Source organism: Schistocerca piceifrons, chromosome 11, assembly GCF_021461385.2.
Source record: "Schistocerca piceifrons isolate TAMUIC-IGC-003096 chromosome 11, iqSchPice1.1, whole genome shotgun sequence".
NCBI lineage: Eukaryota > Metazoa > Arthropoda > Insecta > Orthoptera > Acrididae > Schistocerca > Schistocerca piceifrons.
The window spans coordinates 95,967,638-95,990,382 of record NC_060148.1 but is presented as its reverse complement, the minus strand read 5'-3'; the positions used below and the strand labels follow the sequence as shown (position 1 = coordinate 95,990,382).

Below are 22,745 nucleotides of genomic sequence, written 5' to 3'. Positions count from 1 at the left end.
GTTTTGCAACAAATCTCCTTTGTAGGCTGACCACAGTTCCCTAGTATCCTGACAATTAATCAAAGTGTGCTACCTGCTTCACCTACAGCAGTATGTTATTGTTCCATTTCATATCCCTACAAATTGTTACACCTGCTTCTTTGTATGAGATGACCAATTCAAGATGTGACTGATACTGTAGTCATAGGATATTAAGGTGCCTTTCATTTTTGGCAAAGTGCAAAGTTTTAAATTTGGAACATTTAAATCAGGTTGTCAATATCTGCACCACTTTGAAATCTTATCAAGATCCCATTGTATATTTATATAGTTTATTTTTTTCACACAGTATTTCATTACAGATAACGACATAATTAGCAAAAACGTCTGAGATTACTATTAATATTGTCTGGAAGGTTACTAAGGTACAACATGAATAGCAAGGGTCGAAACACATTTCTTTTATTAAGTTACCTTACATCTCTTGATGACTCTCCATCACGCAAACATGCTGCATTGTTCCTACCAAGAAATGCTCAATCCAGCGGCAAATCTGTAAAGGAATGCAAATAAAGTATGAATAAAGGAGACCGATTACTGAGTAGCAGGCACACACGAAAGAGAATGAGAACTTGCTAGCTGCCAGAAAAAACTTCCGACTCAATGTAGGGCCGTGTGTGTGTGTGTGTGTGTGTGTGTGTGTGTGTGTGTGTCAATGGTTTTGCTTTTCAGTGGGTGGTCTCCTTTACTCCTAAATTATTTACAGAAACCAGTCTCACATGATACCTCATACTTTTGATGATAAGTGATGATAAGCTCTGGCATGGTAGGATCTACCTGACTGGCGTGATCTGTGGCTTCCAGGTTGTCATGTAAGGAAAGTGTGAGTTGGGTTCCATATGACTGATGTTTTTGGAATCCATGCTGGTTGGCATGGAGGAGTTCATTCTGTTCATAATTTTTTAACTTCATACCGGGAAGTGTTTAACAACTGAGCATATTAACAACAGCTTTACAATATATTTACTCTCGTAGAAGTTTGTTATTAACGGTTGGGTACAATTTCAAAATAATAGTAGCATTCATAAATACAACACTAGGAACAAACATAGCCTCCCACTATACACAAAATATGCAGCCATAAAAGTATTTGACCATGTGAATATTTGACAACTCTTTCTACTCTATAGATATATTTTTGTGTAGACAATATGTAAATGGTTACGTCACATTTACCAAATTTTGTTGTAGATCAAGATAAAAAAAAGAAAAAATAGTCCAGTCTGTAAATAGGCAGCATGTATCCATGATTTATAGAGAAAACATATCTTACCTGTGAACCTACTGACATGTTCCACATCATAGCAAGTTGTTACAAATACGATTGATGAAGCAAGCAAAAAATGTAACTAAACAATGTATTTTTGGTTTTCTGGCACTTTGGACATCCTTGGGGATCTCACCACTATGGATCCATGGAATGAAGAGCAGATGCAATCTAATCTAATCTACTTTGCTAATGCTGTACAGAAACACAGAAGTCACATGATCCAAATAAAAAAATTGCCATTTTTAAATAAACTACCAATGTTGCAAACCATCCTCTTTGTTAAAAAACTATCATGCTGTATCTTTACTTACTTGACACAAATTACATAGCCTGTTAATGTGTTCCCCCTACCCACAAAAAAAAGGGTATATGTATATATTCCCGCCACCCCCATAACAATAAAATATTAACAGCGTATTAATATGATAATTTGTTTGCAACTCAGCCCTACCATACATAGCTCAGATAACAGCAGAACAGAGCTACAAGTTTTTTTAAATGAACACACCGCCATTTGACTGTATTGTTGTTTATTTAATTATGACACAGGGCATAATTAAATAAACAACAATACAGTAAAAAGGCGGTGTATTCATTTAAAAATTATTGTATGACTGTTGCTAAGCAACATCAAAAGCTGTTTAGATTTACAAGTGGTTCTTAGTCTCACACAAACTCATGTAATTTCAAACCAGTAATAATGACCTTTTGGCACCAGAACCAGACATTAATGGCCATACACTGAATTAAACTCAGTGCGTAAAATTCCGGTCCAGGTGGATAACAGGTTAAACTGGAGTCAGCACATGGATAAACTAACAAGAAGCTCAGTTCAGTGTTTTATGCCATTAGGAGCCTCTCTCGTTGCGTTGACCTAAAGACAAGAATGTCAGTGTGCGTATTTTCACTCCCTCCTATCATATGAGATTATTTTCAGGGGCAGTGTACCTAAGGTAAACATAGTGTTTGTTCAGCAGAAATGAGTAGTAAAGTAGATAACTGCACACCTTGCAGAAGCCTTTTGAAGGATCTTAAAATTCTTACATTCGCATCCCTATACATTTACTTCTTAATGTCGTGTGCTTTTTTTTTCTTTTAAATAATAAAAATCAGTTTCAATTAAACTGTGATGTACACTGTCACAATACAAGGCACTATAATAATTTTTATGTAGACTTTGCCTACTTGTCTACTTTCAGTACAGAGTTATGACCTCTGGTGGTAAAATAGAAAACAAGCTCCCTTCTAATGTAAAGTCAGAACTGGGAATCCCTACCATGTGAAAAGAAAATTAAACATATGCCTCATTAGCTACAGTTTCTACAAGTTGCCTGAATATCTAGATTTAGAAGCAGAGAAGTTCTGTTAGCTGTATGGCAAGTAGCTGTGTCTGTTATAAAGATGTACACGAACTAATCCATGCCATTTTCATGCAAAAGCTACTCTGACTGTTGTGTTTTCACGCCAACACTGCTGAACCGATTTTGGTAGCTTGAACCATGAGGTAGAACATAGGCTACTTGAGAAAGTTTAAAAAATTCCTCTAAGAGGGTAAAGTTTGGATCTGAATTTTTGTACATCCGTTAACATAAATGATGTTAACAAAAATTATTAAATTTGAAGCATAACGTATAGCTACTTCAATAGCACGATCCATAAATGTGCACTCCTGCCCCCACGTGGGATGCATATCACAAACTATGCTTACCCAAACAGGCAGACATGCGAGGACAGCTGATGTTATTGCACATACAGTAGCTTGCTTACTCACTATTACCCATCAGAACAAAACTACTGATATGCGAGTGCAGCCATGGGAAACAGCTAGTGTACTATAAATAGGACTCAGTATTTATAGACATAAAAAATAACATCTTAATTAAATAAATATTAAGCCACTAATAACGGATAAAGAGCAGCTATATAGTAGAACTGAAGGACAACAGCTTTTTTCAGAATATCTGCTTCCTTACCGATTAACTCGATTAAGTTTCTATGGAATAAGCATGAGTAGCACATTAAGAAGTATAGTGATAGTTTATTGTTAATACAGTATATAGACTAAGTTTCTATGGTGCCTTTGTCCTATGTTAATGCATAGCTTGTCTTGTTCCACATACCCGAAAATTCTCATTTTTGATGAGATCTAAGAAACACAACGAATGAATGAATAAACATTAGCATTTAGCACAATGCTTTAATGTAACTTCCAAGAAATTGCAATTCGAAGAAATACGGTGTCTGAAAAGCATTCATCCAAAAAATTTTAGTAGTATAACTGTAATGCAACTGGTTTAAAAACAACAACAGCAGCAAAATCTGATAACTATGATAAGGTAATATAATTTTTTTTCAGGATACATTTCAGTCATCAGTTGCAACTAAATTTTTATTATCTTTATCAGTTTTGACAAATTAATTTGTAATCTTCAGAAGCTTAGTTTAGCACACAGTAAATATCTTCTTCATAAAAGGGTAATGCCATGGTATGTTGAAATTTACATATTGTATGTGATTATTTTAAATACTGTTTGACAATATGTCAAAACTGGTAAAGATAATAAAAATTTATTTGCAATTGATGACTGAAATTTATCCTGAAAGAAAAACATACTACAGTTGTTGAAAATTACAGCCATGAATAAAATAATAATATTAATGACAACAATATTATAATTTACTTTTCTCACATGATATTACTGAAAGCTTTGATGAATGCTCTCAGGTAGATGCAATATTTCTTAATTTCCGAAAAGTGTGTGACTCAGTACAACACCTATGCTTATTGCCAAAAGTACAATCATATGGGCTATTAAGTGAAATTTGTGATTGGATTGAGGACTATTTGGTTGGGAGGATGCAGTGCGTTATCTTGGATGGAGAGTCATTGTCAGATGTAGAAGTAACTTCAGGTGTGCCCAGGCAAGTGTGTTGGGGCACTTGCTGTTCATGTTGTATATTAACGACTTTGCAGATGATATTAATAGCAACCTCAGGCTTTTTGCAGATCATGCAGTTACCTATAATGAAGCACTGTCTGAAAGAAGCTGCACAAATATTCATTCAGAACTTGATAAGATTTCAAAGTGGTATAATGATTGGCAATTTGCTGTAAATGTTCAGAAATGTAAATTGTGCACTTCACAAAATGAAAAAAAAAAAACATAGTATCCTAAGATGATAATATCAATGAGCCACAAATGTAATTGGCCAACTCATATAAATACCTGTGTGTAACACTTTGTAGGGATATGAAATGGAATCATCACACAGGCTGTCATGGGTAACACAAGAGGTAAACTTTGATTTATTAGTAGAATACTAGAGAAGTGTAGTCTACAAAGGAGATTGCTTACAAATGACTCATGCGACCAGTTCTAGAATATTGCTCCAGTGAGTGGGACCTGGACCAATATAAGGAGGAACATGGAATACTGAACCTACACAGAGAAAGGCAGCACAAATGGTCACAGGTTTGTTTGATCCTTGGGAGGGTGCCACAGAGATACTGAAGGACCTGAAACTATCCTGAGAAAGTCTGTTAACAAAATTTCAAGAACCAACTTTAAATGATGACTCTAGAAGTACACTACAATTCCCTATGTAATGCTCACATAGGGGTCGTGAGGACATTATTAGAATAATTGGTGCATGTGAATGGAACAGGAAGAAATCCTAATAACTGGTACAATGGGACATACCCTCCGCCATGCACCTCACTGTAGTTTTCAGAGTATGGATGTACATGTAATTAGAAGTGTCCACTTATCATTATCATGTATTTCACTCAGCTGTGTGAGTGTGAATGCAGTTCTGCAGACTACAGCTAGGCAAGCATGTAACTAAAGGGAATGTTGTTTCTCTCTGTCATTTCCGCTTATGTTTGGCCAAATCACTCTTTTGGCAAGAATTTCCCTTAGTGGAGAGCTTTCCTTTCTGCCTTGCCTTACTCAGCTCTGTGGCATGCCAGTTCTACCTGCAGACACTCTACCCATGTCAGATCTGTAGTTGGCAGCAGATGCAATCGGCACGTCAATAGTTAGAATGCCTTCTGAAGCTGTCAGGCCACAAGTCCTTACTTGGCAAAAGAAGACAATCAGCTGAAAAGTAACCTGTGGCAAATAGACAGGGTGGTACAATGAAAGTAGCCCTTGTAAGTATAAAGGAAGTGCAGTGGAATTACAGAAATGAAAAGCTGAAAGGGACTTACCATTTAATTACAGCAAAAAATACATTTATAGAAGATGCTGAAAGTGACCACTGCAACATCAATAAACAGCTGTGCATATCTAAGCATATTCTCATACACTCGGCATAAAATTTCAATACTGATGGCGGCAACTTCTTCATGTCTGATGATGTTCTTCAGTTCCTGTGTTGCGCATGAATTTGTTTCGCAGACCTTGCTCTTCAAGTGTCCCCGTGGGAAAAAAATCACAAGTTGTTAGATTTGGATATATATCTTGGAGTCCTTGTTGGCACAAAATGTCAGGGTTCTCCATTACCCAGTACTTCATGTCCTGTGGATTCACGTGACTGGAAAGATGAAACCGTGTTTTATCGCTCATGATGTAATGGAAAAGGGTCTAATGAACAACTGTTATATTATTCAAAAGCCATGTGCAATGTCTGCTATAACGTCTGGTGTGCGAACTGAAGGAATTCTTAGTTGTTCTAAATTTCCCACAGATCTGTGTGTGCACCAATTTTTATATAGACTCCGTATTGCTCTCTCTGCTGGTAGTCCTCTATCTGGATACTTGGCCACAAAAATTTTGTGAGTTTCCTTACTAAACCTGTTTTCACATGTGTTTCCACAATTTCAATTCCTTCTTCAATCGAGAAAGTAATTTTGCAGGTCATAAGGAGAAATGACTAACTTCACTGATGAAATAAACTGACATACTGGCAGAAGAATGCTAACAATCAATTATTGCATAAGACTGTCCACTTTTGCCGGCCGGTGTGGCCGAGCGGTTCTAGGCTCTTCAGTCTGGAACCGCACTGCTACTACGGTTGCAGGTTTGAATCCTGCCTCGGGCATGGATGTGTGTGATGTCCTTAGGTTAGTTAGGTTTAACTAGTTCTAAGTTCTAGGGGACTGATGACCTCGGATGTTAAGTCCCAGAGTGCTCAGAGCCATTTGAACCATTTGTCCGTTTTTGTAGCTGTTTATTTCAGAATTTGAAATACTGCATTTGCATTCAAAGGGGAGGTGTGGTTCTTCCAACTGCACCATACTGTAGCTTGCAATCAGTGATTTTTGTTTAGTGATAAGCTACTGCTGAATGCATAACATGTCTTTCTTTATGCCCACTTGCCATGCTATTTTGTTATGAATCCCCTGGAGAGGAAAAAAAAGTCATTACTTGGCAAAAGAAGACAATCATATTCATCTGAGCAGTCAGAAATAATGAGTCTTGTAGACCACATTTCAAAAAATTAGAAATACCAAAGAAGCTCCTCTTTATATTAAGTCTAATACACACAAAAGAAAATCAACAGTCACAAACTACGACAATCTGTCCATCAACATACAACATGTTTAAAACTGCAGATCAATATCACAGTTGAAAACACTCAAGATGGTTACAGATACATGGGGATAAAACTATTTAACACGTTTCCAGAATAGGCACACAATGTATCACTGTCTGGTGACAACACCTCACAGAAATGGCTCAGAGAAAAGGCATTTTATACAATAGAAGAGTTCAAAATGTACCCTAAACATGATCTTAGGTGGTAGCATAGTTTCATTTGTATTAAACTTTTATATGTGAATATAACACGTGAAATATGATGGAGAATTTTGTAGCTTGGTAGGCAATAATGATCTAAAATGCCTTTTGCACCAAGTGTATTATTTATGTAACTCTATATGTAAGCGTGTATGCCACAAAAGATGACATCTGTTGCATTTTTAATGCTTAAAGAGGGATAGTAAATAAATACAAAGTAAATCAAGGATAATGGAATGTTGTCGAATTAAATAAGATTATGTTTTTGTAGATTAGAAAATGAGATACTACAGTATTTGATGTGGTTTACTATTTGGGCAGCAAAATAATTTACAGATGCCAAAGCAGAGAGGCTATAAAATGCGGACTAGCAATAGCAAGAACAGCATTTCTGAAAAAAAGACAAATTTGTTAACACTGAATATAAAGGCAGAGTTGTACAAAAGTGAAGCATGGATGATGGGCAGTTCAGAGAAGAACAGAATAGAAGCTTTTGAAATGTGCAGCTACCGAGAATGCTGAAGAACGGATGGGTAGATCAACGAGAAAGTACTGAATTGTATTGAGAAAAAAGAAATTTCTGGTGCAGCTTAACAAAAAGAAGGGCTCAGTTGATAGGGCAGAGTCCAAGTTTCGAAGAACTGTCAATTTGGTAACGGACTCAGAGGTGAAGTGACTTGCATAGTATAAACTAGCATGGAAACCTACAATAAACCAGTCTTCACTTTGAAGTCCACATCTTCCATTTAATTTTTGTTCAGCTGCTTTTTATTTGCTACCGCATTCTAACTATGTGCAACTTCACTGATTTCAGTACAGCTGAAATCAAAAATGTACTTATTTTACATAAGCAAGCAGTAAGAACACTTTGTACAGTTGATAACCTAACATCTTGCAGGATCATCATCTGGGACACTTACACTTAAATGCCAGTACATGTACTCCACAAATGTGTTTGTGATTAATAACAAGAGTGAGTATAAGGTGAGTTCTAAAATTCACATCCATACTACTAGAAGAAAAAATAAAAAATAATTTACATACAGATTACCCATAACTGTCTGGCATTCAGAAATGAGTTTTACACTATGGTGCAAAAAGTCTATAGCAGGCTGCTGTTAGACAACACACAAGGCGTAAGAAGTTCCCCAGATATCCAAATCTCAAGTAGCAGAGTAACTTATGGGCCACTATTCCTACAGTGTATTGGGATGTTTAGATTCAGGGAAGTACAGTCCAGTTAACGTTAATGGTCACATTAAAAAGGCTTTATCTTTCCTAGAATACAAACAGATGATAGCTTTCCCTGTAAGCATTCGGTGTGCTGGGCCTTTTCTTGTCCCTAACAACGATTAGTGACCTACCTTCATTTATTACATCAAGTAATAACACTATATGCTGGTGACACAACTTTTCTTTCTTCAAAGTGGTAATGATCTCAGTGGCCTTAAAGCCTGTGATGAAGAGACAATCAGTCTAGCATCTTACTGGTCAAGAGCAAATAGATCCTTGCTGAATAAAAACAAAACTCAGCCATACTCTAAAAGACAAGCTTCCCTCAGATGATACATGTTATGTGGGGTATATTCAGAAGACAACTTATCTTAGAATTAACACGTAAAATATATTTGCTGTAAGTTGTCTAGAGTAATTTATTTGTTACGGTAACTTTTAGATTTTGTACCTGAAACGTATGTTAGAGCATCCTATATCTCATATATGTCGTATTCTATTATTTTATGAGCAAACTGTAGTTATCTGCATGACATCGTATTACTGCAGACCAAAGCTATTAGGGTAATTATTGGTACTTCATATAAAACACTCTATACACTTTTGTTTTGTAAACAAAGAATGAAATTGGTAATGCAATTACATAAATTATGTTTTAATTTACACAAAGAAGTTGCCAGAACCAAAAAGCAGAGAGTATGTACACTGTCGAAACACAAGATGCTACAGGTACACTTACACTTCATACTGCACACCTGAAGTCAGTTAACAGTTATGAACTCGTGGCACAAATTATGTATGTAATAAGCTTTCACAAATGGTAAAAGATCTACGTGAAAAAACATTCAAACAAACACTGCATGGCTGTTTAGTTGCCTACCCATTCAGCAAAATAAACAAATTTATTAACTGTAATATAAAACTCTAATGTTAATAACTAACCTACTGCACTTCTGAATAATCTGTTGTATTGTTCTCTGTATGTGATGTCTACAGGCGTAATGGCTATTATTATCATTGTCATGATCAAAAAATGGCTCTGAGCACTATGGGACTTAACTGCTGAGGTCATCAGTTCCCTAGAACTTAGAACTACTTAAACCTAACTAACCTAAGGACATCACTCACATCCATGCCCGAGACAGGATTCGAACCTGCAACCGTAGCGGTCACGCAGTTCCAGACTGTAGCGCCTAGAACCGCTCGGCCACCCCGGCCGGCTCATTGTCATTATCATTATTATCATTGTTATTATTATTATTATGATAAATTATTCAAACAGCATAGAATGTTTCACCCTTGGAGATGTAATTGGTATAGTCACATACAGTATGTATATAACCAGAAATTAAATCATACATCCCTAAATAGCATTCAACTCATTGTATGTTCCTAAAGTCATTTCTTCACGATGAGGTATAAAGCACAATGCATTAATGAAAGAAACAACTAGCACACTGCCAAGATGGGATGTTCAGATGTCAATAGTGTGTGATGGATTAATTAAATGCATATTACTTGTATGTTTAAGTTTATGTGAATTCTTTTAAACTATATTTAGGTAAACCACCTCTATAATCAATGGATTCAAGCATTTCAATGTGTGGGCATTCCCACATATGATGATACACATCTACCCCAAGCTTATTTTTACTGGAGTCAGTGTCAAGACTCGGAACACCTAAATCCATTGCTGCAATCCACTACAAAAGTGTCACAGATGGTACAGAGGATTTTAGTATATTCCTATATTCCAGACTGGTCATTAAAACTAGGTAGGTAAGATTTCACAGGATAGCTGCCATCTATCTTAAAGTGTCTGTCAATCCACATTTTCAACATATCCATGACACTCTCCTGTGCATCAAACAGACCGTCACCATTTGAGATGCTCTTCATTGTATACAATTAGAACTTTTGGTATGGGTTTTAGACACTTCAATATTATTGTTGGCTACATAAAAAATGCCAAATTAAATTCTCTTAGGTTAGGATTGTTTCTTACACTTAAAATTCGGGTGTAATGGTAAATCTATCTCCAGGTTTGGTGGTGTATCAGTGTTAGCTATGTGTTCAAGAAATGGTGGATAAAAAGTTACAGTAATATCTGAACACTCCTATTACTAACAGAGCCGATATCACTTAAGATACCTATCTGTTAGCACTTACTTTTGAATCAAATTTATTTACTTTAAAACATCACTTGCTTTGGAATAGTTTTGACAGTTATAAATAGTATCAGTGTTAAAAAGTATGTAAAAACAACGAATCTATACAGTTCAGTTCCTCTTACACATGATTTAACAGCCGCAAAGAAACTGACAATACAAGTATGTATATTTATGTCGCTGTAATGATTTTTTGATAATGATACTGGTGTTGCAATATTCCCTTTGTTTCCCCTTCTATCCGTTGCTGTTTAAAGTTGTTAAGTTCTTCGCCTCAAGAGGATCTCAAATAGAAAATCCTTTAATACTCACTTCCTATAACATCAATAGTAAATGTCAAATTTCTATACCAGTCTCCAACATCCGATAGGGCAAATAAATAAAATGCCTGTGCACCTCATTTCCGCCACAAATGTTTAAAAATTGTTTGCAGACCATAGATCTACATTTTAAACGGTTAATGGATTGAGTAAAAAATGTCAGTACAGCATTTGGTAGCTACACTTGTAAATTACATTCGAATGACCAGTTAACTAAATTGCAAACAAAATTATTCACAAGTTACCAATTAACGACGAAAGCAGGCAGATTTATGAAAAATTCATTGATTTTTAACATCAGTACGAAGACGAAACGATTCCTGTTTTTAACGGAGCAACTGAGCCGTGGTTTCCTAATTCGCTTAAACACAATTTTATTAGAAACAAAATATCATAACTGATACAAGTACATTGATTTCTCATTGCAATTGACGCTGTTTCGAAGGTTTGAACTGGTTAATGCGTCACAACTTTAATGACACATTTACGGGTAAATACAGCACACTCCGTAAGTAGCACTTCAATAACGAATATATGTCTGTATAAATCGACTTCGATGAACATCCTATCTTCTGAAATTAAATTGCATACAAATTATGCAATCGTCAATGGTTGCGTCAATACTTTTTTTGTTTTCTAGTATGACTGTCTCCATTGACAGATGGCAGCACCATTCGTTTTTGGCGCCAACTGGAGCGAGCGCATAAGTAGCGGTGAATTTGAGCTGCGACCAACGATTCGGTTAGTCTTCCTCACTACAAAATGTAAATATCTGTATCTGCTGCGAAATGGGGAAAGTTTAAAATGACGGATGGCACGCTACAAATTTCACGATGCATCCTATTTGACGATGCGGATGCAAGTGTTCCATACAAGCTGGCTCCCATCAGAGAAATGTTTGAAATTAAAATTTAAAGACGCTTATGTTCCTCACAGTAACGTAACAACTGACGACTACCACGTGGCATTTCGTAGTTGATGTCTGTTTCGGCAATATAGACCCGTTCCTTGAAGACCAGGAAAATACGGTTATAGGCTGTTAGTGTGTCATCCCACTTTCTCAATCTGCAAGTTCACAATGGTCAACAAGAAAGTGAATCTCGCGAAGTTGGTCAAGACAAGAGATTTTCTCTAGAAATGGTGAAAGACACAAAAAACCGTGGCATAAATGTAACAGCTGACCATTTTTTTTCACAAACCTTGGCTTGGTGAGAGCACTTCTGAAAATCGACCGCACACTTTTTAGGAACAATTAGAAGAAATAAAGGAAAACTGCCAGAAGCTTTCACTCAGGCCAAGGTCAAGCCAAATATTCATTCATGTTTGGGTTCCATGTGCACGCATAAATTGGTTTGTATTGTCCGGAAAAGGGTGAAGTTGTAACTCCACTCAGTACTATGCATTCAAGGAAGGCAGTGGAAGATCATGAAGAATCCAAGCCAATAATGATTCTGGATTATGACAGAAGAAAGTCAGGAGCAGATACAGTGGACAAGCTGGTTAGAAAGTACACTTCAAAGAGGATGAACAGGTGGCCAATTATATTATGCTACAATACGAATGAATTTATAATATTGGTTGCATCTTACACCAGGCAGGCCAGCAAGGACTAACTACAAGAAACGGACATTTTCTCATAGAACAAGAAAGGCAACTTATTGGTAGTAAACTGGACGATATTAATTTCCCAGTATTTCTACACCAAAGACTAAAAATTGAAGATGGTGTGCACTTTGTGTAATATCTGTGGATAGAAAATACACTGATAATGGTTTAAAATGATGATGTAATGTGTGTAGAAACCACTCAGCAATTTCTTGCCTTAAAATTAATGCCTCATAACTGTCGCTTGGGAATCTCATCACAAGTATTTGTAGTTCCATCAGAATCGTTTGTACCTTTTACTGAAATAAATGACTGAAAATAATTTTGTATTTTCATTTATGTTCATGCCACTATCATGAAGTTTTAGAACGCAGAAAAATATAAGAAGGTGATTATATGCAACACTTATTAAAATTTTTCTTAGTAAAAATTAGATTCTAGTGCGGTCACTAGAGCCCTGACGGTACTCAGGTATTTGGTATTAGGAGGGTTAAAACAAGATGCCAAACTTTTCACTTCTTTGAAATCGTGTCAAGACTTGCCAGAATATTCGTGCACGTTTTTTAGAGATTATATTATTATAGATAACAGCATCATCTGCAGAAATCCGAGGTTACTATAAATATTGTCTGCCATGTTATTAATATGCATACTTTACGAATAAGAAGGGTCCCAACACACTTCCCCGGGCCACACCTGAAGTCATACACCTGTCATTAGTCCCTATCCAAGGTGAAAGGTTGCGTCCACCCAACATCATCATCAGTTTCCTACTATAATAGCAAGTCCCCTACGTCTCCATTTTTTGCGCTGCATGCTTCCCTCTTAATATTGTTATATGTGCTCCTATCTATCCAGGACCGTTTCTGCCATTAGGCAAGACTAGGCGGCCGCCTAGAGCGGCAAAATTTTAGGGGCGGAAAAAATTAATTTCAAATCAACCAACAAAAAAATTGGCCAAATCATTAAATTATAATTTACATGAAGATTTTAACTATTATCTATTTTAAAATAAGATTATCAGAGCATGTAGGACTTCTTTGTTGCGTATATCAGGAGCCCTATCTGCATACCTTTTTTGAACAATTAGAATTTTAAAATCCTTTGAAACATAAGAAACCATTGTTGAAATTTTTTTAAAAAATGTCGTCTTCGGCTGCCCAGGGTGGCAATAGCCGCTTCCGGCCTCCTTGCACGATTTGTACTTTTCGCAGGGCCTTTGCACCCATTCCAACGCTGATAGTTACCATTAACGTTACTGGCTTCTTACATCACCCAGTAATACTCTTATTACAATTTTCTAATCTAATATACAGAACTATTTTATACAATATTCAGAACTGTTATTGCTCCTTAGAGAAACACAACGTCCATGCCTCACTAGGATTGGAACACAGACCCATCTCGGACGAATGATCAGAAGCCAGTCACTTAGACCACTGCGCCACTGGGGCGGCTAATGAAAGTTGTAGGACACTCCACTGAAAATGCAAACAAGAGGTGATTTATTAACTTAATCGCAGTGAAATGGATGCTGAAAAAGATTAGATTTATTCTTCGTCCCAAAATTAATTAAGTGAAAACAGAAACGAAATCACACCATGATTATCCAGATAATGCTTCGGCATGCCTCCCATCAGTATAGGGTTCAAGAAAAATTTCGTTCGCACCAGAGAATAGTCCCATACTTTTATTAGTCCATTTTCCTGAAATTAAATAAACTAAGCAGTTTATGCCAAATTTAGTTGCACTGATATTTTCAGTTGAGTTCTAGTTTTAAATGTTCTGCACATTCTTCCTGTTTGAACTAATTTGTGAAATTTCAAAAGTTCGGGACAAAAAATAAGAAATTGAGGACATTTGATGCCATCAATCAGTCTTAAAGGAACTAAGGACAAAGCACGAAAATGAGTTCTGTCCCCAGAAAATGAGGACAATTGATCACCTTAGTTTCATAATTAACCACAGGAGATTTGCATTGTTATACCGTTAGATGTTGGTGGTGGTGTAGTGTGGGAAAGGGGATACTGGGAAGACTGATGATAGTAAAAAATGAGGGGTGTTATTTTTCAGTACTCGCCTACGAAATATATCCAGTGGTAACGTTAGGTGACTCACCCTGTATACAATGTAGGCTACAACCTATCACATGATACCCAATTAAGTTTGTAGTTTACGGCAAAGTATGTGGATGGCTGCTTGTAGGGTGCAAAATTATAGCCACCTTACAAGTTCGTCCACCGTTCGCTGCTTCTCTCGAAAAGTGATAAGTGGTCGAATCCTATCGATTTCATTTTTTCGAAACTCTGCTCAAAAATTATGTTGCAATCGGGGATTGAACCACTAGCTGGTCATTACGTATAAACTAAACTAAACACGGTCCGAACAGGCCATGATCACCCAACGGTAGCGACCGGCCGCCGTGTCATCCTCGGCCCACAGGCGTCACTGGATGTGGATATGGAGGGGCATGTGGTCAGCACAGCTCTCTCCCGGCCGTATGTCAGTTTACGAGACCGGAGCTGCTACTTCTCAATCAAGTAGCTCCTCAGTTTGCCTCACAAGGGCTGAGTACACCCCGGCTCATTACATGCTAAAGGGTGAAGACTGAAATTGAAGAATTCTATTTTCGTGTTAATTTGTCCGTTTCCAAGGACTGCAAGCAGATGAAGGTATATTATGTAGAAACAAGCAGTAGATCAGTAACTTTCTATTTTTATCGTTTACTATAAATGAATTGTTTTTAATTTATTAGGGTTACCACAATTTCCTTCCTCTTTTATTATTTCACAGAAATGGCTAACTTATCTTTTAAAGCAAATGAAGAATTGTATTTCATTGCTACAGCACTTCCTAAAATTTTTTTTGCAGGCTGGGATTGGTGCCATTTTCCGCAATACAACGCATGTCCGGGGGCGACAGCGAGAAATGGCCACATTAAAATAGCACTGCCTACGTTTCTCACTATCTGTAATAAATCAACAACCCATACGAACGCAAATTTTGCGAATAAACATTACTCCCCGCTTTTTTTAAAGAAAAGGTTTATTTAAAAACGAAAAATTGTAGCACCGCTGCTATGGCTAGTGGACCTTTCGGGTCTTTTACTCGGTTATCAACAAAAAATTTAAAAAACGCCTGTTATAACTGACACCAAACAAATACCGAAAAATACTGGTTAGTCAGTACTAAAATACCAGTTTAGTTTTTAACTGGTCGGTTTTTCACAGCCCTACGTTACGCACTGTCGGAACTCGAGACGACAGTTAGGTTTTTTCATTTTTAGTACGGATGGGATAAATCGATAGGTTAAAACCGTTGCCGGTATTTTAGTTCTTAATAAACAGGTAAAAGACCGAAATATTAATTAGCCATAGCAGCTGTGCTAAAATTTCTAGTTTTTAAATATACCTATTTTGAAGGACGAGTAATTTTTGTTCGTAAAATCTGCATTGCTCTGAAATATTGTGCTATAAAACGGGAAAAGCGATCAGTGCTATTTTTGCAACAATGCCGACGGAAAGAATTTGTACAGCATTGCAGAGACAATGATACACTTGTTACCATGTGGAGTGGCCTATTAGATTGTACGTGTATACATGCGGTGTACAAGATTTGCGCCATCTGTCCTGCATGGTAGTTTCTCACTGTCGTTGTCGAACAGGAGTTGTATTACACAACGGCATCAATCATAGTCTGAAAGTAGTATACGAAATACGATATCAATGAAATACAATGCTGCTTTTGCTTTAAAAGATTTAAAAACGAGAGGAACCACAACTAGCTTGTGACAACGTAAGGAAAAAACTCTGTATCACCGACTATTCGTAATGTCCAAACAGTGGTATGAACTGCGGTTTCAACATGGTTTTGCAGCAGAGCGTGAAAATTAGAATCAATGGGAAAATACTGGTGATATTTTTGTAGTAGTCAACCACTTCTTACTTTTCCAGAAAAGCAACGAACGATGGACAGATTAAGTTTTCTTTTATTTGACTATTTAATATTTTGATTCTAGATAGCTGTCTTGAAACTGGCGGAGTCAAAATCTTTCAATCTTTGTTCGATTTCTACGTTTATTAGAGGAAACAATAGGAATGAAAAACCAAAAATCGGTTATTTCAAAAACCGGTTTTTGGGCGTATTTAATAGTCCGGTTAAAGTGGCATAAAAAAAAGACGTTACAACCGAAAGCCGGTTGTTTCATCCACAACCTTCTTCCCTAATTTACAGTAAAGTCAAGCACTGACTTCAACTGTTGTATTACTGTTACACTAGCGGATAACGTTGTAAGTTCTATGAGGCTGTTCACGGGTAATGGTTTTGTACAGTCTGGACGTTAGATCGTAGCACCTTTCAGGAAGATCCACTTACTACAAAGGGTCGATACACAGATTAGCGGTTGATCCTCAGCACAAACAAATGTAACGTATTGCACAAAAACAGGCAGAGGAAAGTGTTGCTGCATGATCACAAGACTGTCCAACAATCACTAACGCAGTCGCATACGTTAAATATCCGTGAGCATGTGAACAGACGGACTGCAACACGAATGCAGTCGTAGGAACGGCAGAAGCATTACTTACGCAGTAATAAGATTTGAGGCTTAGCGTTCGACATCAATCTTATAACGTAGTAGTACGCATTTCTGAAATGAAAACTCAAAATACTCACCTCAGAATGTTAGAAGTCGTGCTAGTTAAGTGCAAATCATCTCCTGCTACGCTACGCATCCTCGGTAGTATAGTGGTCAGTATCCCCGCCTGTCACGCGGGAGACCGGGGTTCGATTCCCCGCCGGGGAGATGCGATTTTTATATCGCAAAACTCGCACGAATGATGCTGATATAGCGCAAATCAACATGAACTTCCTAATTCAGTAATGCAGTTGCTACACAATGTTAGAAATTTTTCCTTCTACCAAAGTGTCTTTCGAATTAACAAAGTTCGGCCACCTTGATTTATGTTTTTTGTCGTTTCTCGAAATTACTTCGGGTTAATACAGGGAGGATTCCTAATTTAACGCCACGGTCGACTATCTGTCCCACCCTTGTTAAACTACACGTGTATGTAAGTGCCCAAATGTATGAATTATACTACTATACCTGTTCTTAAATGGTAATACCACTACATGTCACATATCCTTGTATTAAAAGTGATTCACGGTTAGAGAAAACTGTTGCTACTACTACTGCTTTTATTAACTCTCAAACAGAATTATGAGGTCCTTTTCGGCACCAGTGAAACTTTTATTTGCTCTGTTTGTCACTGTATTGTTGGCGATTCCTCATAGCTCGCCGGCAATTGATAACCGACCTGCAGATAAAGTACAAATATTGTTGGGTCGTCTTCTTTCTCAAGTACACGGATGTAAAGTTTAGATGGCGCCATAATTGAACCGCTTACTGTTATTCTGTTTTCTAATGATCAGAATTTGCTTGCCAACTAAACATCATTTTGTTTTTAGGGTTAATTAGTGCTTTCAGTTATTTTCAGTGTTACTATGGCTTGTAGCCCTCATTCACACAGGTCAGTGTATGGTCCAGTTTTTCCGCATTTTCTGAGGAAAACGTTAGAAGAAGATGAAAGCGACTGAAACGATAACGAAGATGAAAATTACCATTTTACACTTACATTAGTGAACATCAAACTGCTGTCCCCTCATGTCAGCGAGAAAATGACCGATTGGTATTGTACCTTCTGCAGACGTCCAGTTTGCCAAACCCATAGTTCAGTGATGTGTAAAGAGTGTGGAGAGGGAAACCTGAGTAAATACTGAACATTTGTGAATAATTTTGTATCATTTCCTATGTGAAGTTCATTATATACTGCTAATTTTTCACACCCTATACGAGACGTTCGGAAATTCCTGTCACAAGCTTCTATGGCTTGTAGAGGGGAGTGAGTACATACTATTTTGAATAGGAACCAAGTTCGGAAACTTCCTGTTCTACTGCCATCCACTTCTGGTTGAGGAACTGACCTAAGCGTGACGCAGTAGAATTATTACGTAACAATTCGAAAGGAAACATTACGAAACACTCATTTATCATATAGTCGCATTTGTTTATATTAACACTTGAACATTACATTCCGTAAGTACAGTATGCTGGTTTCTTTTTTGTTTTGGAATAATGAAACATAATGTTTAAGTGTTAACACTAATTTGTTTAGGTGATAAATGCATGTTTCGCTACGTTTCCTTACGAACTGTTACCTAATAATTGTACTGTGTCACGCCTAATTCAATTCCTCAAGCAAAAGTGGATCAGTTAAACATTTTAACATCCGTCATAGAACGGAAACAGTACGTTTCCGCGCATGGGTTCCCTTTTCAGAATATTAAGTACTCACTCCCCTCTACAAATCTAGAAGTTTGTAACAGGAATTTCCGAACACCTTGTATAATCACCTCACACACAGTTGCCATAAATATTGGTACTAAAATCGGGACAAAATCCGCAGAAATGCAGTCGTAAGTGATGAGGGGCTTCAGACGTCGGGAAAAATTAACCTATGTGTCACTAATGAGCATCATGCTAAAATATACTTCAAAAGACCAAAGCGTAGCATAAGTAACTTTACATATTTTCCTTGAGTGCTTCCTCTGAGCTTCTGAGAGTCAATATGATGACTTAAGTCACTTCCCACCAGACTCAACTGAAAAATAACAGGGACAAAATTTGCTGAATGCTTTCCCATCTGTGTAGCCTCTTTTTATGAAAGGCTATATTTCGGTGTATTTGTTACTGAAAGATCACTTACGTTTGGCTTTTGGCATCACAAAACAATGAGCGCTCACACACTATAGTAATAACAGTACACAGAGCCACTGCAACGTTGAACGAATTTATTGGAACTCATGTTACTCAACAATATGAACAAGTGAATAATGGTTATCGTACAGTGTTGCCAACTGCAATCAAATACATTAGACAACAGCTGGCGGTTGCTTATATGTTATATATTAATATATCTAATATAAGTCTACGGATTAAGTACTGAACCAATAGAATATAAATCTCTTACTTGAAAATCGAGGCATTTAGCGTCCGAACTGAAAGTTTTTGGGACACCAGGACATTTTCGATTAATCGGGACGTATAGCAACCCTGACTTACAGCAATCTACCACTGATGCATATTATTTCTAATACAATAAATTAGTTTGAATTTTTATGTTTCATTTGACTTCACTATTGTGCAGGGCTACGTAGCCCATTTTTCCTTTCGTGATTAATTTTGGTTTTTTTGTATTAAACTGATTTTTTGCATTCAAATATATCCAGATATGAAATTTAGGAATAAACATCTGTGATGAAAGTAAAATAAATTACCTTTCATGGACAGAACAAAGTGGTATCCTTTTCGAGCGCGGAACACTTTTTATGATACAATGAAGTCACAACTCCATCTGAGAATTAACGTTCCGTGTATTTCGGCGGATAAGACGACCTTCACATACGAGGAGGTATATATTTTCGTCAAAGATATGTAGTTTTACCGGCTTCTCGTCCTATAAGACCATCCCTAAACCAGCAACAACCTGTAAATGTAGCATCTCGATAATAATACGCTCAGTGATTCGGGTAATGACCTTGAGGACTTCTAAAACCGTCGTGTAGGCTATTCGGTTTTGCGGACATCCCCCTCTGTACTACTAAACAATTGGCACGGTTGCACACGCTATGAAGTAAAAGCCTCCTTCAGCATGGTTACGATTTTACCTGTAAAAGCACGTACCAAATAACGAACTCATATGAACACCTGACAGGTATTGTTGTAGCTTGTGTTTTATGTTCAGACAATTAGTACGAGGGACACTCCAAAAGAAATGCATACTATTTTTGTAAAAATACAGTTTAATAAGTCACAGCTGCAAAATACTAACACGAATTCTTTACAGACGAATGGAAAAACTAGTAGAAGCCAACCTCGGGGAAGATCAGTTTGGATTCCGTAGAAACACTGGAACACGTGAGACAATACTGACCTTACGACTTATCTTAGAAGAAAGATTAAGGAAAGGCAAACCTACGTTTCTAGCATTTGTAGGCTTAGAGAAAGCTTTTGACAATGTTGACTGGAATACTCTCTTTCAAATTCTAAAGGTGGCAGGGGTAAAATACAGGGAGCGAAAGGCTATTTACAATTTGTACAGAAACCAGATGGCAGTTATAAGAGTTGAGGGGCATGAAAGGGAAGCAGTGGTTGGGAAGGGAGTAAGACAGGGTTGTAGCCTCTCCCCGATGTTGTTCAATCTGTATATTGAGCAAGCAGTAAAGGAAACAAAAGAAAAATTCGGTAGGTATTAAAATTCATGGAGAAGAAATAAAAACTTTGAGGTTCGCCGATGACATTGTAATTCTGTCAGAGACAGCAAAGGACTTGGAAGAGCAGTTGAATGGAATGGACAGTGTCTTGAAAGGAGGAAATAAGATGAACATCAACAAAAGCAAAACAAGGATAATGGAATGTAGTCTAATTAAGTCGGGTGATGCTGAGGGAATTAGATTAGGAAATGAGACACTTAAAGTAGTAAAGGAGTTTTGCTATTTGGGGAGCAAAATAACTGATGATGGTCGAAGTAGAGAGGATATAAAATGTAGGCTGGCAATGGCAAGGAAAGCGTTTCTGAAGAAGAGAAATTTGTTAACATCCAGTATTGATTTAAGTGTCAGGAAGTCATTTCTGAAAGTATTTGTATGGAGTGTAGCCATGTATGGAAGTGAAACATGGACGATAAATAGTTTGGACAAGAAGAGAATAGAAGCTTTCGAAATGTGGTGCTACATAAGAATGCTGAAGATTAGATGGGTAGATCACATAACTAATGAGGAAGTATTGAATAGGATTGGGGAGAAGAGAAGTTTGTGGCACAACTTGACCAGAAGAAGGGATCGATTGGTAGCACATGTTCTGAGGCATCAAGGGATCGCCAATTTAGTATTGGAGGGCAGCGTGGAGGGTAAAAATCGTAGAGGGAGACCAAGAGATGAATACACTAAGCAGATTCAGAAGGATGTAGGTTGCAGTAGGTACTGGGAGATGAAAAAGCTTGCACAGGATAGAGTAGCATGGAGAGCTGCATCAAACCAGTCTCAGGACTGAAGACCACAACAACAACAGTTTTCGTTCTACATGTGTTTCGTTCCCCTGAGTGGCGCCGTCACAGCATGTCTTCAAGCGGCTACGTTCGTCAGAAGCAACGCGCTGTCATAGAATTCCCGTGCTGAGAAAACGAGACGGTGGGAGACATCCACAAGAGGTTGAGAAAGGTGTACGGAGATGCTGCTGTCGATCGCAGTACAGTTAGTCGGTGGGCAAGCAGGTTACGTGATGAAAGCGGGCACGACAATATTGAGGATTGTCCTCGCAGCGGCAGGCCTCGTACTGCACACACACCAGACAATGTGCAGAGGGTTAACGAATTGGTGACTGCTGACAGACGCATCACAGTGCTGGTGTTAAAAAAGGTTTGTACCAGGTGGGTTCCCAGGATGCTGACAGTGGCTCACAAAGAAACAAGAAAAACGGTATGCAGCGAACTTTTGGAACAGTACGAGAATGGTGGAGATGAATTTCTTGGAACAATTGTGACAGGTGGTGAAATATGGCTCCATCATTTTTCACCGGAGACGAAGAGGCAATCAATGGTGTGGCATCATGCAAATTCACCCGAGAAAAAAAAGTTCAAAACCACACCTTCTGCTGGAAAAGTTATGGCTACGGTGTTTTTCGATTCCGAAGAACTTTTGCTTGTGGACATCGTGCCAAGTGGAAGCACTGAGTCGTGTTCGACCATATCGGCAAAAGCTGGAAGTTCAGCTGTTGCACGACAATGCACGGCCACGTGTCAGTCAAAAAACCATGGAAGCGATCACAAAACTCGGATGGAGAGCACTGAAAGAACCGCCTTACGGTCCTGACCTGGCTCCGTGTGACTATCATCTCTTTGGGAAACTGAAAGACTCTCTTCGTGGAACAAAGTTTGAAGATGATGACTCCCTTGTGCACGCTGCCAAACAGTGGCTCCAACAGGTCGGTCCAGAATTTTACCGTGCGGGTATACAGGCGCTGGTTCCAAGATGGCGTAGGGCAGTTGAGAGGGATGGAAATTACTTGGAGAAATGAAAATATTGTTACCAAAGGATGTACCTACACACTATTAAACATTCAAACATGTAGAATAAAAGAATGATTTAAAAAAATAGTATGCATTTCTTTTGGAGTGACGCTCGTACTATTGTGTCTCCATGCTCGTTGTCAAGTATGTGGAGTTTCGGAATCCTACGTACTCGCTTCGCTAGACAAAAAATTCAATCAAATGGTATTGATGAGTTTTACTACAAAATGAAAAAGAGACAATAC

At 37.7% G+C, this 22,745-nt stretch overlaps 1 long non-coding RNA gene and 1 other non-coding gene across 2 annotated transcripts; one reads left to right on the top strand and one right to left on the bottom strand.

Annotated features, from left to right (window-relative positions):
- Positions 1 to 372: 372 nt before the first annotated feature.
- LOC124720489 lies at positions 373 to 11,373 on the bottom strand. The gene is made up of 3 exons (XR_007006173.1): positions 11,017 to 11,373; positions 5,520 to 5,845; positions 373 to 532 (listed from the first exon to the last, which is right to left on the bottom strand). It is a non-coding gene; the product is annotated as an uncharacterized LOC124720489 (long non-coding RNA).
- Positions 11,374 to 17,108: 5,735 nt separating this feature from the next.
- Positions 17,109 to 17,180, top strand: Trnad-guc. The gene has a single exon. It is a non-coding gene; the product is annotated as a tRNA-Asp (tRNA).
- Positions 17,181 to 22,745: the final 5,565 nt, after the last annotated feature.